Below are 15,249 nucleotides of genomic sequence, written 5' to 3'. Positions count from 1 at the left end.
AGCTAGAATTTTGTTTTTTTGTTAAAATGTTTAGATTATGCAGCAGATGATGGATTATGTGGCAAATGCAGCAAACCTATAATAATACAACAATCGCCACAGCCGCATAATTCCAGTGTCCATGTATACTAGTCTGTAGGCCTTAGGACAGTGCCGTATCAGGTTCTTAATTTACCCCCACATATGCCAATGCTGTTGTGACTTGTTTTAAACCGGGCCACTGGAATTATGCAGCTAGGGAGAACCAAATTATGCGGTAGGGTTGGGTAAATGATGCGCCAACAAGATGCAAATTGTGCAGGACATTGTTTTTTTTTTTTTTTTTTTTACAGTATTTGTTATTTTGGCATATGTAGACATGTTATCACTGTTTTGGCAACATTTTCAACTTCTTAGCTTGAGACTACCATCCAAACACAGCAATAAGCAATTTAAAATTGACCAGTCCATATTGCAAAGGGGTTTCCACTGCGCAGCAACACACTTTGCTGTCTTTTTAATAACTTTTGATCTGTTCGACCTAGAAAGAATTATTTTTGTAAAACTCTGCAGATTATGCGGTAAATTAATGGATTATGTAGCAACTGTGGGTAATCCATAATTCTGTGGAAAACGCCATAGATGCAGAATTGGATAATTCCAGAGGTCTTGGTCTTATGTCATTAACAATAACAATTAGAATAGCACTTTAAATTATTGTTTTATATAGCAGTCCCTGCCAATATTTTGTGGTGTCTGCCAGTTTTTTAAAAAAAAGGCTTTACTGTTACCCAAAAATATGCTGCTCGACAGAATAATATTAAAGTAACATGCATGTACTGCCCAAGTTGGCTTTTACTAGGTTTAGCACCTTCAGCAAGTTTTCAGCCTAAACCGTTTGCATTCTGGGACTTGTAGTCTCGCTTTATACATTGCAGGCGTGGGCTTAAACATCCCAGCAAGGAGAGTGCTGTTGATTGAAAAGCCACGAGTGTCTCAAAGTGCCAAACATGACACAGGGCTCCCTGGCAGAAATCCAGCTGCACTGGCTCGTTGGAGGTGTAAGAGACAAGTAGGCGTGATTTGTGGGTGAAAGTGCAGTGCCTGGTGGCTGTTGTGCCACGCCTTCGTTGTGCCAAAAAGTGTTTTATAGCGCAGCATGCGCCATAAACTTGAATTTCTGAGATAAATGATTTTTATTCATTTTCGATGCTGCGAAATGGGATGTTTGAAGGGTAACAAGGGTTGTACGCAGTACTAAAAGCAGGGACATTGGAATTATGCGGCAGGGGACGACCAAATTATGAGGCAGTGTTTACATGATTCATTGGCAAGAAAAGTCCGATTATCTGGCATACCGTGGCACATTTTGTGATAGTATTACCTCATTATTTTGTCAATTTTACATGTGTTGACGCTATCTGACCAGAGGATTTGCCTCATTACAAGTCTGACACCCAAATATAGCAATCAGCAACTTTTATAAAGAGACTTCCACTGCGCAGCAACACGTGTTGCAGGGTTTTTAGTAACATTTGATCCGTTTGAGCTAGAAACATATTTTTTGTTAAAATCTGCAGCAGGTTAGAGATTATGTGACAATTGCGGCAAACCCATAATTATGAGGAAACCGGAAAGGCAATTGAACCGCACAATTCCAGTGGCCCTGAGTAAAAGTGACAGCCCGGCATCGCTACTACAATAAAAAGAGATGCAGGAAAGATACCATATTCCATAAATGCGCTCACCCGCCCACCCCTACCCCAGACCTGTTTCAGAAGCTGTGGGTATATATGTCACCGAAGAACACCCACTTTCTAGCTAAAGCTGCAAACGTCATTATCTGCAGAAAATGCCACCTTAAAAGTTACATTATAAGCCGAAGAGCAGGCATTACTCAGAGACGCTCAACAATAATAGACCTGTTTTGCCCTCCATGGCGCTCATCAGTGTAATACACTGGACACATGAAGAGTGCTGGGTGCCGCATAAATCTGTTCCCAGACGAGTAAAAGAAAGCTGCACAGGCCTCGGTTAAGGTGCCACAGCCTCTGATTGTGCTGCTGCAAATTTTTGTCGAGTGCTTTTCAGGCAGAAAAGCAGGACTTTCTGGGTGACACAGGCAAGTGTAGATTTACTACACGTAACTCCACATCTAGGGACCTTGAAGATACACGTACCACAAACGCACATATATGTAGAGCTATGTATAGAAAGTCTAGACTTATGTATTTGTTGATTTTTTTTCAATATTTGTTCTTGATATTTTGTTCCACCTATTTTTTGGGGTCCATTATTAGGGTGCACACCTTGCTTCATTATTGTGTTTATATGAAACTAGCAGATACCCCCAGAAGCACAGAAAGATATGGGAGCAAACATTAGCAAAGCCAGTAGATATGCTACTATCCCCCAAACTTTTGGCTCTGTCAGTGCTTGTTTTGTCATGGTTTTTGCAAAACTTTATTAGAGCTGGTTTTTATCCAAGACCTTCTGATATTATTAAAACCTTGGCGTTGGTCAAGGGTTTTTGATTTTACTAACATTTTATATATATAAAATATTTACTTATAGGGGCTTTCTGCCTGCCGCCTTCTTTCATTGGTCTATTGCTGTGTCATTCATATTTTTCTTCTACCCACTAGAGCGTACATCATTAGTCGGTGGTTGAGCCCCCTTCAGACATTGGCTAGGTTCACAGTGAGTGAGGGGATTCTGCTCTTTCACCGGGAGAACCCCCATCCCCCTCCCCCCTTGCACACAGTAGCCCCTTTAGTGCCCGGCACTAGTAAAGCAACGTTTACTTTTCGAGGCCAAAGATTTTTGTTTTGCATTTCGTTTTTTTTTCATATTACTGAAAGCCCAGAAGGCCCCCCCGATAATAACGTTTTATAAAATCTATGACAAAAAAAAAACATTGACAAAAACCAAAGGCTGCCATCAAAAGCCTGAACACTTGAATTTGCAAATGCCTGTTTTTGGGGAAGCTGTCGGGCTATCATCTATCTTTAAGAAAAAAAATGAGTAAAGGCAAAATCATTTTTTAGTCTCAAAAAGCATACATTGCCATAGTAGTACACTTTGGCATATAAGGAAACTCCTCTGTGTGTGGATGTGCGGACTTCTGTCACTCACACTGAAGTTAGAGCTGACGGCTGAATTGGGCGGAACCTTTGCCCTTGCTATATTGTCTAGTGGGCTGCACAAGAGTGTGATTGACACAATAACAGACCAGTGAATGACGGAGGCTGGATGAAATCACTGATAAGGATATGAAACATATCAATTCAATAAAAACTAAAGGGCTTAGCTAAGGCCAGTTCTAGAAATGTTTGCAGTGCATAGAAAGAGTCTGAATGTAGACGGAAGAGGGTCTGATAATGAAACCGTGTTCAGCGAAATGTAATTTAAAGATCTGCAAATGGGAATGAGTTTGGCTGGGAATGTTGGGCCTGGTTACTCTAGACAAGAGGTCTTCAAACTCGGGGTAGCCCACATAGGGGGGCCTCAAGTCATCCCAGGGGGTGGCGTCAGGCTGTGCCCAAAAGAGAATTATGCTAACAACATGGCTTTGTTTTAAACTGAAAAACATGAGTAGCAGTAAACCACTCTGTAATGGGCCATCACTAACATGTTTTGTCATTTATATCCAAGCTGGGAGTATGTGGCAAAAGGGGAGGGACTCCAAATATTCTTCAAACCCCCACCATCACGTCTAATTTTCACACTGTGGATACTTTTACACAGTACTAAGGCCTGCCCGACCAGAGTAGTATGTTTGGCATCATGTATTTGATTACATTTTTAAAACAGTAACATAACTAAACTGCAATGTTTAAATAAGTGCAAACATATTTAAACACTGGCAATTTAACAGAATAATTGGTAAAAATCCAGAGGGGGGCTCCTGATGATTTTTTTCCGCTGGGGGGCGCAGCATTAAAAAGTTTGAAGACCACTGCTCTAGACTGAGATTTGATTTTCAGCTTCAATATGTATCACATTTGCAGCAAAGCTCTTTCTAGATTCACAAGCTGCCATCTACAGGCTGTAATGGAAAAAGCAGCTTAAATAAATTTTTGGGGGCGTCCATAATGGCTGAGTTTTTTTGAGGCACAACCAAATCCATCCAGTGCTGCACAAAATGTATACTTTTTGGGGAGCCTTAACCCTTTCCCAGCGCTTGGTACCTCCAACTGGAAAACTGATAAAGGCCCCAACATTGTGAGGGCAACCAGCTCTTGAACCCATGCATGCATTCATTATTCACTGAAGGCGTCACATTGAAGGCGGTTTTCTTTGCAACCATCTTTTCTTTTTATGGGCTGGCTTGCCAGTGAAGCTGTCTGCAGACAATTATGTGAGCATCATCAGAGAGGGGCTTCGGGTCACCCCAGGTGTTGGGAGTCAGGTGTACATGTTTTTATTCAGCCAAAGTTGTGTGCTTCCTCAAAACAAGCGCTTGCCCGCCACAAAGCTGTGATTATTTTGTTTCTTTCTCCAGCAGTCTAAGCTTGAACTATCAGTGACACACACATGATATTGGAATGCTATTAAAGTTTCTTAGATTACAACATCATTTCTCTTTCTACAAGGATATTTAGGTCTGGCTTGACAGTGCAACTGTCACCTGACCTTTTAACCTATACCAATATCATTCTAGAGTTCTTTGCTTCCACATAAATACATATCTATCCCAATACTATTTACTTGTAATACTTCCAATTACCATATACGATTGCTTAAGCGCGAGACCTATTGGCTTTGCCAATGCTTAAGAAGAGTAGCAGAGATCAAAGCATTGACCATACGAGAACCACACCTACATGTACATTGCAATCAGGCGATGTTACGTGCTCTTGAAACGTTAGTTCATTTCAGCTTTTCACCGTAGTCAAACTATTGAATAGCCTATTTTTTTCTAACTCGCAATCAGAGCCTTGCATGCTTTAGAGGAATGACAAACCCTGGAGAGAATTGTTTTCTGTTGCCAAACCTGACATTTCTGACCTTTTTTTAAGGTTTTGTCTCTGCAGCCCCTTCATTCATGTGCCAAGAAGCCTTATCAGGTGCTTGACTGCTACCTAAATACATTATAACGTAGGACCTGTCCGTCAGTGGAAGGGGCGGAGCCCTTTAGAACAAACCCCTCCCACTTCAGCGACCAGCATGAGCCCTCCACCTGCTGTGGGGTGAGATGAACATGAAGCAGTGACCACTGCGTGGAGCAGCTGCAGCGAGGAGTGCTGCAGGACCTGCACCAGCGAGCAAGGCAGACGAAGCAACGTGATCTACACCGGGGTGCAGGGCAGGAGCAGACCGAGCACTGCAGGACCGCGGGGGCAAGACACACGGTAGTGGACAGAAAGAGACAAAGGGACAAATAATGGGGCAGGAGGAGCCCGAGGGACCTGCACTGGGGAGAGGGGAGGAAGACCTCAAGACCTGCACTGTGGAATAAGATGGAAGCATTCCAGGGTACCTGCACCCAGGAGCGCGCGTGGGAAGACGCTCCAGGGCCTGCACTGGCGGAGAGATAGGAAGGCTCCCAGGACCTGCACTGTGGAACAAGATGGAAGTATGCCAGGGAACCTGCACCCAGGAGTGACCGTGGGAAGTCCCTGAAGGGCCTGCACTGGGAGAGAGATAGGAAGGTTCCCTGGTCCTGCACTGTGGAACAAGATGGAAGCATGCCACAGAACCTGCACCCAGGACCGGAGCATGGGAAGATGCTGCAGGCCTGCACTGGGAGAGAGATAGGAAGGCTCCTTGGGCCTGCACTGTGGAACAAGATGGAAGCATTCCAGGGAACCTGCACCCAGGAGCGAGCGTGGGAAGACGCTGCAGGGCCTGCACTGGGAGAGAGATAGGAAGGCTCCCAGAACCTGCACTGTGGAATAAGATGGAAGCATTCCAGGGTACCTGCACCCAGGAGCGCGCGTGGGAAGACGCTGCAGGGCCTGCACTGGGAGACGGATAGGAAGGCTCCCTGGACCTGCACTGTGGTACAAGATGGAAGTATGCCACAGAACCTGCACCCAGGAGCGCGCGTGGGAAGGTGCTGCAGGGCCTGCACTAGGAGAGGGATAGGAAGGCTCCTTGGGCCTGCACTGTGGCACAAGATGGAACCTGCACCCAGGAGCGCGCGTGGGAAGACGCTGCAGGGCCTGCACTGGGAGAGAGATAGGAAGGCTCCCAGGACCTGCACTGTGGAATAAGAAGGAAGCATTCCAGGCTACCTGCACGCAGGAGCGCGCGTGGGAAGGCGCTGCAGGGCCTGCACTGGGAGAGGGATAGGAAGGCTCCTTGGGCCTGCACTGTGGTACAAGATGGAAGCCTGCCAGGGAACCTGCACCCAGGAGCGCGCGTGGGAAGGCGCTGCAGGGCCTGCACTGGGAGAGGGATAGGAAGGCTCCTTGGGCCTGCACTGTGGTACAAGATGGAAGCATGCCAGGGAACCTGCACCCAGGAGCGCGCGTGGGAAGGCGCCGCAGGGCCTGCACTGGGAGAGGGATAGGAAGGCTCCTTGGGCCTGCACTGTGGTACAAGATGGAACCATGCATGGAACCTGCACCCAGGAGCGCGCGTGGGAAGACGCTGCAGGGCCTGCATTGGGAGAGAGATAGGAAGGCTCCCAGGACCTGCACTGTGGAATAAGAAGGAAGCATTCCAGGCTACCTGCACCCAGGAGCGCGCGTGGGAAGGCGCTGCAGGGCCTGCACTGGGAGAGGGATAGGAAGGCTCCTTGGGCCTGCACTGTGGTACAAGATGGATGCATGCCACGGAACCTGCACCCTGGAGCGAGTGTGGGAAGACGCTGCAGGGCCTGCACTGGCAGAGAGATAGGAAGGCTACTGGGACCTGCACTGTGGTACAAGATGGAAGCATGCCACGGAACCTGCACCCAGGAGCGAGCGTGGGAAGACGCTGCAGGGCCTGCACTGGCGGAGAGATAGGAAGGCTCCTTGGGCCTGCACCGTGGAATAAGATGGAAGCATGCACAGAACCTGCACCCAGGAGCAAGAGTGGGAAGACGCTGCAGGGCCTGCACTGGGAGAGATATAGGAAGGCTCCCAGGAGCTGCACTGTGGAACAAGATGGAAGCCTGCCACAGAAGCTGCACCCAGGAGCGCGCGTGGGAAGACCCTGCAAGGCCTTCAGTGGCGGAGAGATAGGAAGGCTCCCAGGACCTGCAGTGTGGAATAAGGAGGAAGCATGCCACGGAACCTGCACTCAGGAGCGCGCGTGGGAAGATGCTGCAGGGCCTGCACTGGTGGAGAGATAGGAAGGCTCCTTGGGCCTGCACTGTGGTACAAGATGGAAGCCTGCCACGGAACCTGCACCCAGGAGCGAGCGTGGGGAGGTGTTGGTGGGTCTGCACTGGGAGAGGGATAGGAAGGCTACCGGGACCTACACTGTGGAATAGGAAGGAAGCATTCCAGGCTACCTGCACCCAGGAGCGCTCGTGGGAAGGCGCTGCAGGACCTGCACTGGGAGAGGGATAGGAAGGCTCCCTGGACCTGCACTGTGGAACAAGATGGAAGCCTGCCAGGGAACCTGCACCCAGGAGCGCGCGTGGGAAGGCGCTGCAGGGCCTGCACTGGTGGAGAGATAGGAAGGCTTCTTGGGCCTGCACTGTGGTACAAGATGGAAGCATGCCAGGGAACCTGCACCCAGGAGCGAGCGTGGGGAGGTGTTGGTGGGTCTGCACTGGGAGAGGGATAGGAAGGCTCCCTGGACCTGCACTGTGGAACAAGATGGAAGCCTGCCAGGGAACCTGCACCCAGGAGCGCGCGTGGGAAGGCGCTGCAGGGCCTGCACTGTTGGAGAGATAGGAAGGCTCCTTGGGCCTGCACTGTGGTACAAGATGGAAGCCTGCCACGGAACCTGCACCCAGGAGCGCGCGTGGGAAGGCGCCGCAGGGCCTTCAGTGGGGAAGAGAAACGAGAACCCCACAGGGCTTGCCCCCAAGAGTGGTGCAACAGAATGTGATTGAGAAACCACGGTCCAGCCTTTAGACAATGGCGGACTTGCATAACCTCGTGCTTTCCAACGCTACCTCTGCTGTAAATGTGTAACTTTAGAAAACAGAAACTGAAGCAACTTCTCAAATGTTCAAAGTGAAAACAAAAGGCGACAGAAGCGGTTCTTCCGTTGCTGAGAAGTGAGTACTTTGTTAGCCAACTCTCCTAAGCAGTGTTATTTTGTGTGCCGCCTCCGGGGCTCCTCCGGTCTCCCCACCTTCAGCAGAATATTTTTTCACATAGCGCTTCATACGGAACTTCCCCCGTTTCTAAGCGTTGTACATAACTTCTGATACTATTACCCAGTGTAATTGTACTCTGCACACCAGCCCTGATGGATGGAGGCCTTCCTGGCATCGAACTGGTGACCTGCAGATCACACAATAGCTCAGTGGTGAACGTTCAGCTCACTGAGGCATCCTGTCTGGTTACTTACAGGACTCCCAAAAAACACACACAAGGTTCAGCCACAGCCCACCGCACAGGACACCACGAACAAGCCAGCTATAGTGTGCTATGCAAGCAGCAAAAACCGCTATGCACCATCACTGGGCGCTAGGTAGTCTCCACCACAGAAAAGTGAAAAATACAACAGGAGGTGTTGGCGAGCGTCTCTGAGTGGGGGCACTCCGTTCTGTCCAGATGTCTTTGGCCAGTTGTGGTGAGGGTGGTCTGCACCAGAGCACTTGTGCAACAAGGCGGAGCTCCCAGGGGTCACTTTCTGGAGTGAAGATCTCTGATGGGACGAGAACTGTGGGTTCTTTAGAGAGGGGTGCACTTAATTCTAAAAGTACTTGTCCGACAGGTGGGAAGGATGGCCTTTCTTGGGCACAAATCTGGTGAAGGGTTTGCATCATTTTTAGATTTTCGTCATGATTAGGTGAGCTCGGTGTTCTGCATTTCTCCTAGACCTGATTTGAGAGTTCGTGTTCGCCAGGGGCATAGCCTCGGGGGTGTCGGAGTGTTACACCCCTCTAAAAAATGTATTCTGCAGTAAATAGTTGGGTACAAGGACTTTCAGCCGGGTATGATGAAGTGTCTGTCAGATTTCATCTCTCTCCCCCTCTCCTTAAAAATGTAGATTAGTTTGAAACACTTTAGGCCTAATTTAGAACTTGGTGGGCGGATTACTCCGTTACAACAGCAACTGATATTACGTCTGCGGAAATGTAAATCCCATAGGACATAACGTGATTTAGATTTCGTTTTGACAAAGTAATCTGCCTGCCGAGTTCTAAATCAGACCCTTTGTCTTTCAAGTGACCATATCAGGCCCTTTGTCTTTTAAGTGACCATAACGCTCTGCCCTCCTCTCTCTTTTCACGCCCCCTCATGCCCTGCTTCTCATATAATGAATTTTAACAATATATCCCAGACTAACAGTTGGGGAGTCTGAAGCTCACCGCTCCCCCCCCCATCTCACGCCCCTGGTGTTCACGCTGGAAATAATACCACTGTCATGAGGGGTGCACGGGCTTAAAGTGTGCAGGGATTGTTTTTTCATGAGCACCAAGTAGCAGAAGAGATTCATATAATGCCCTCCCCTATGCCTGTCCTTACTACCACCGTGGGAGTCCATGGAAACTGCAGAAGGACTGTCGGGACTCTCTCACAACCGGCGTACTGGTAGTCCCTCCTCTATTGCAGTGAACCGAAGTGGAACTGAGTGTTTCGAGGAGTAGTGTTTCTAGATTCACACGCTGTGTATTATTCCACCTTCTACTGGATATTGTTTGAAACCCACGTGCATTATTTTAAATGCTGAAAATGTGTATTTGTGCCATTTCAGGAATGCAGTAATTCTGTGCCAGGGACTCTGGTGTTTTATGAGGATGAGAGTTGTGTGTGATGCAGTGTGTCCTAGAGTGATGGTAGGGGTGGGTGTCTGATAGCTGCAGTGACATCTCGCCCCCCCCCCCCCCCCTTCCAGGCCACCACCGTTGGTGGTGTCGAGGAGTTTGTGGTGTGAGGGGTTCTCTATTAGGGTGTCTGATTGGGGTGTTAATGCCTTTCCATCGGGGCGCACCATTGATGGGGTGAAGGCTGGATACTGGAGTGGGTGAGGTGCTGCGAGACCCCTCCCTGCGCTCTGAGAGCGCTCCCTCTGATCCTCGTGCACTCACTTCATTCATGCACTCTCCCTGGGGGTGGGGAGGGGGCGGGAGATTCCTGGAAGGAGAGCCGTTGAAGACATTAAGAGGGGTTGGCGCGGTTTCTGTCTGTGATAAACCCGGGGTGGCGCAACAGGGAGAGAGGGGGCGGGGTGTCACTCCCACGGGGCTGTTGCAAAGTGCCTGCTCAGTGGCCTCGTGTCCCTGGGAGGAGTCGGTTCACCCGCAGGACTGTGGGGAAGTGCTGATGTCTGCTGATTCACTTTGGCCAGCCTGTTCTGTCTTCTTGCCACCTCTCTGCCTGTGACATGCCTGCTGCCTGTCTGTGACCCGCCTGCTCTGTGTGCCTGTACCCCGACTGCTGCCTGCCTGTGAACTGCCTCTACCTGTGACCTGCCTGCTCTGTCTGCCTGTGCCCTGACTGATGCCTGTCTGTGCCCTGCCTGCTCTGTGCTGCCTGTGAACTGCCTCCTATATTTGCCGGTCACCACCTGCCTCCTCTCTCTACCTGTGACCTACCTGCTCTGCCTGCCTGTGCCCTGGCTGATGCCTGCCTGTGATATGCATGCTCTGTCTACCCGTGCCTTGACTTCTGCCCCCCCCCCCCCCCCCCCGTAACCTGCCTCCTATGTCTGCCTGTCACCTCTGCTCTCGTCTTTCTACTCTGACCTGCACGGCTGCTCTGGCTGTCTGTGGCCTGCTTTCCTAATCCTGTGAACTGCCTGCCTGTGACATCCCTGTTCTGTATGTGCCCTGCCTGCCTATGACGTGCCTGCTCTGTCTGCCTGTGCCCTGGCTGCTGCGTTTACCGTGCCTGCCTGTGACCTGCCTGCACTATCCTATGAACTACCTGAAGCCTGCTCTGCCTGCCTGTGCCCTGCCTGCTCTGCCTGCCTGTGCCCTGCCTGCTCTGTCTGCCTGTGCCCTGCCTGCTCTGCCTGCCTGTGCCCTGCCTGCTCTGTCTGCCTGTGCCCTGCCTGCTCTGCCTGCCTGTGCCCCGCCTGCTCTGCCTGCCTGTGCCCCGCCTGCTCTGCCTGCCTGTGCCCTGCCTGCTCTGTCTGCCTGTGCCCTGCCTGCTCTGTCTGCCTGTGCCCTCCTAGCTTTCCTCCCTCCTGGATTTTGACACCCTTCTGAGAATGAGGGGACGGTATCTGGAGAGGGGGCAGCTAGGGCGTGACCAGTGCCCCTCCCAATGACCGCCACCCACCCCTACCCCCGACCCCCACCTCCCGTGTGCCTCTCCCCGCCCTCCTGAGCTGGCCTCATCGCCTGCATCGGAGCTTTGGAGACCCCCGGGCCGGACCCGTGATGTGAGGTGAGGCCTGGGAGCGGGGTGCTGGGGGTCGGGCTCTCTTGGTGGGGGGGAGAGGGCTTTAATCCTTCCTTGGAGCACGCGCAGCTCTGGGCGCACCTCACTTAGGTGCACTGACGGAGCTGTGCGGAGGTGCCCTGGCGGAGCTGTGGGGAGGAGCTGTGGTTCTTTTCAGAGGTGCAATGACGGACCTGTGTAGGGGTGCGCTAGGGGCCAGTGCACCTCCCCACAGCTCCTTCAGTGCACCTCTGCACAGCTCTGCCAGTACACCTCTGCACAGCTCCTTCAGTGCACCTCCCCACAGCTCCGCCGGCGCAACTCTGCACAGCGTTTTAAGTGCACCTCCGCACAGCTCCGCCAGTGCACCTCTCCACAACTCCGCCCGTGCCCCTTCCCACAGCTCCATCAGTGCACCTCGGCACTAGCCTGCTGTACCCCCGCTATTCCCACATTAATAACACTCGTGCACAGTTCCGCCAGTGCGCCTCAGCCCTACAGTTCTACACATCTCCACCAGTACACCTCTGCACAGCTCCGCTAGTACACCCCCCGCTCCGCCAGTGCACCTCCCCACAGCTCCTGTGTACAGCTCCGCCAGGGCACCTCCCCACAGCTCCTGTGTACAGCTCCGCCAGGGCACTTCCCCACACCTCCGTCAGTACACCTCCCCACAACTCCGCCAGTGCACCTCAGCACAGCACGTGTGCACAGCTCCGCCAGGGCACCTTTGCACAGCTCCGCTAGTACACCCCCCCCCCCGCTCCGCCAGTGCACCTCAGCACAGTTCCGCTAATACACCTCCCCACAGCTCGGTCAGTGCACCTCCCCACAGCTCGGTCAGTGCACATCAGCACAGCACTTGCCCACAGCTCCGCCAGGGCACCTTTGCACAGCTCCGCTAGTACACCCCCCCCCCCCGCTCCGCCAGTGCACCTCAGCACAGTTCCGCTAATACACCTCCCCACACCTCCGTCAGTGCACCTCCCCACAGCTCGGTCAGTGCACATCAGCACAGCACTTGCCCACAGCTCAGCCAGTGCACCCCTGCACAGCTCCGCCAGTGCACCCCCTCACAGCTCCGCCAGTGCACCCCCTCACAGCTCCGCCAGGGCACCTCCCCACAGCTCCTCCAGTGCATCCCCCACAGCTCCTCCAGTGCACCCCCTCACAGCTCCTCCAGTGCACCCCCTCACAGCTCCTCCAGTGCACCCCCTCACAGCTCCGCCAGTGCACCCCCTCACAGCTCCGCCAGAGCACCCCTCACAGCTCCGCCAAGGCACCCCCTCACAGCTCCGGCAGGGCACCCCCTCACAGCTCCTCCAATGCACCCCCTCACAGCTCCGCCAGGGCACCCCTGCATAGCTCCTCCAGTGCACCCATTCACAGCTCCTCCAGTGCACCCCCTCACAGCTCCGCCAAGGCACCCCTGCATAGCTCCTCCAGTGCACCCCCTCACAGCTCCGCCAGGGCACCCCTGCATAGCTCCTCCAGTGCACCCCCTCACAGCTCCGCCAGGGCACCCCTGCATAGCTCCTCCAGTGCACCCCCTCACAGCTCCGCCAGGGCACCCCTGCACATCCCGGTGTTGCAATGAGCGGGACAGACACTTCCCTCCTCTCCGGTGACTCACCGCAGGCATCGGCGATGATAAGGCCGGTTCCCCTTCTTCGGTTAGGCCCTGGGTGAGGGGTGGGAGTACGGAAGTGCCGGGAAAGGTGGGGCAAGAGAGGGATTCAGACAGGACAGAGCGAGGCCCTAGAGAGCGGCTGAGGGGAGGGCCGGGAGCCAAGGTGGGTGAAAGGCCATGGCGTGGTGGGGTGAAAGGGGCTGAGAGGTGGGTGGGGGAAACACGGTGCACTGGTGGTTGGAAGCTGGGGTGGGAGAGACAAGGCGCTATGCTGGGTGGGGGCTGTGCTGGGCAGTGCTTGAAATGGAAAACTAGAAGTTCTGTATCAGAGTGCCTGCTTGTTTCCGAAAAGTGTCGCTACTGTCCACTGAAAAGTATTACGTTTTTCTTGAGAAGTGCAGGTAATCTCCTTCTCAAAATAAAAAGTGCCGGTACACAGTACCGGACAGGACCGGCCCATTTAAAGCACTGCTGGGAGAAACAACGTTCACTGGTGGGTGAGAGCTTGGGTGTGAGAGACACGGTGCACTGGTGGGTGAGAGTTGGGGTGGGAGAGACACGGTGCACTTGTGGGTGAGAGCTGGGTTGTGAGAGACACGGTGCTCTGGTGGGTGAGAGCTGGGGTTGTGAGAGGTGAGAGCTGGGGTGGGAGAGACACGGTGCACTGGTGGATGAGAGCTGGGGTGGTAGAGACGGTGCACTGGTGGGTGAGAGCCGGGGTAGGAGAGACATGGAGCACTGGTGGGTGAGAGCTGGGGTAGGAGAGACACAGTGAATTGGTGGGTGAGGGCTGGGGTGGCAGAGACACGGTGCACTGGTGGGTGAGAGCTGGGGTGGGAGAGACACGGTGCTCTGGTGGGTGAGAGCTGGGTTGTGAGAGACGGTGCACTGGTGGGTGAGAGCTGGGGTGGTAGAGACACGGTGCTATGGTAGGTGAGAGCTGGGTTGTGAGAGACGGTGCACTGGTGGGTGAGAGCTGGGTTGTGAGAGACACGGTGCACTGGTGGGTGAGAGCTGGGTTGTGAGAGACACGGTGTACTGGTGGGTGAGAGCTGGGGTAGGAGAGACACGGTGCTCTGGTGGGTGAGAGCTGGGGTGGTAGAGACAGTGCACTGGTGGGTGAGAGCTGGGCTGTGAGAGACACGGTGCTCTGGTGGGTGAGAGCAGGGGTGGGAGAGACACGGAGCACTGGTGGGTGAGAGCTGGGGTGGGAGGACACGGTGCATTGGTGGGTGAGAGCAGGGGTGGGAGAGACACGGAGCACTGGTGGGTGAGAGCTGGGGTGGGAGGACACGGTGCATTGGTGGGTGAGAGCTGGGGTGGGAGAGACAGCCTGCACTGGTGGGCGAGAGCTGGGTTGTGAGAGACGGTGCACTCGTGGATGAGAGCTGGGGTGGGAGGACACGGTGCATTGGTGGGTGAGGGCTGGGTGGGAGAGACAGGGTGCACTGGTGGGTGAGAGCTGGGGTGGCAGAGACACGGAGCACTGGTGGGTGAGAGCTGGGGTGGGAGAGACAACCTGCACTCGTGGATGAGAGCTGGGGTGGGAGAGACACGGTGCACTGGTGGGTGAGAGCCGGGGTAGGAGAGACACGGAGCACTGGTGGGTGAGAGCTGGGGTGGCAGAGACACCGTGCATTGGTGGGTGAGAACTGGGGTAGGAAAGACACGGAGCACTGGTGGGTGAGAGCTGGGGTGGGAGAGACAACCTGCACTCGTGGATGATAGCTTGGGTGGGAGAGACAGTGCATTGGTGGGTGAGGGCTGGGGTGGGAGAGACAGGGTGCACTGGTGGGTGAGAGCTGGGGTGGCAGAGACACATTGCATTTGTGGGTGAGGGCTGGGGTGGCAGAGACAGGGTGCACTGGTGGGTGAGAGCTGGGGTGGGAGAGACAGGGTGCACTGGTGGGTGAGAGCTGGGGTGGGAGAGACACGGAGCACTGGTGGGTGAGAGCTGGGGTGGGAGAGACAACCTGCACTCGTGGATGAGAGCTGGGGTGGGAGAGACAGTGCATTGGTGGGTGAGGGCTGGGGTGGGAGAGATAGGGTGCACTGGTGGGTGAGAGCTGGGGTGGGAGAGACACAGTGCATTGGTGGGTGAGGGCTGGGGTGGGAGAGACAGGGTGCACTGGTGGGTGAGAGCTGGGGTGGGAGAGACACGGTGCATTGGTGGGTGAGGGCTGGGTGGGAGAGACA

General features: G+C 53.5%; 1 protein-coding gene across 3 annotated transcripts in view; it reads left to right on the top strand.

Annotated features, from left to right (window-relative positions):
- Positions 1 to 15,249, top strand: part of TFE3 (transcription factor binding to IGHM enhancer 3) — an 89,668-nt gene that overhangs the window by 58,152 nt on the left and 16,267 nt on the right. The window lies entirely within an intron of this gene.

This window comes from Pleurodeles waltl, chromosome 10, assembly GCF_031143425.1.
Source record: "Pleurodeles waltl isolate 20211129_DDA chromosome 10, aPleWal1.hap1.20221129, whole genome shotgun sequence".
Taxonomy (NCBI): domain Eukaryota; kingdom Metazoa; phylum Chordata; class Amphibia; order Caudata; family Salamandridae; genus Pleurodeles; species Pleurodeles waltl.
Note: the sequence above shows the minus strand (reverse complement) of the source record. Positions and strands in the feature narration are given on the sequence as shown.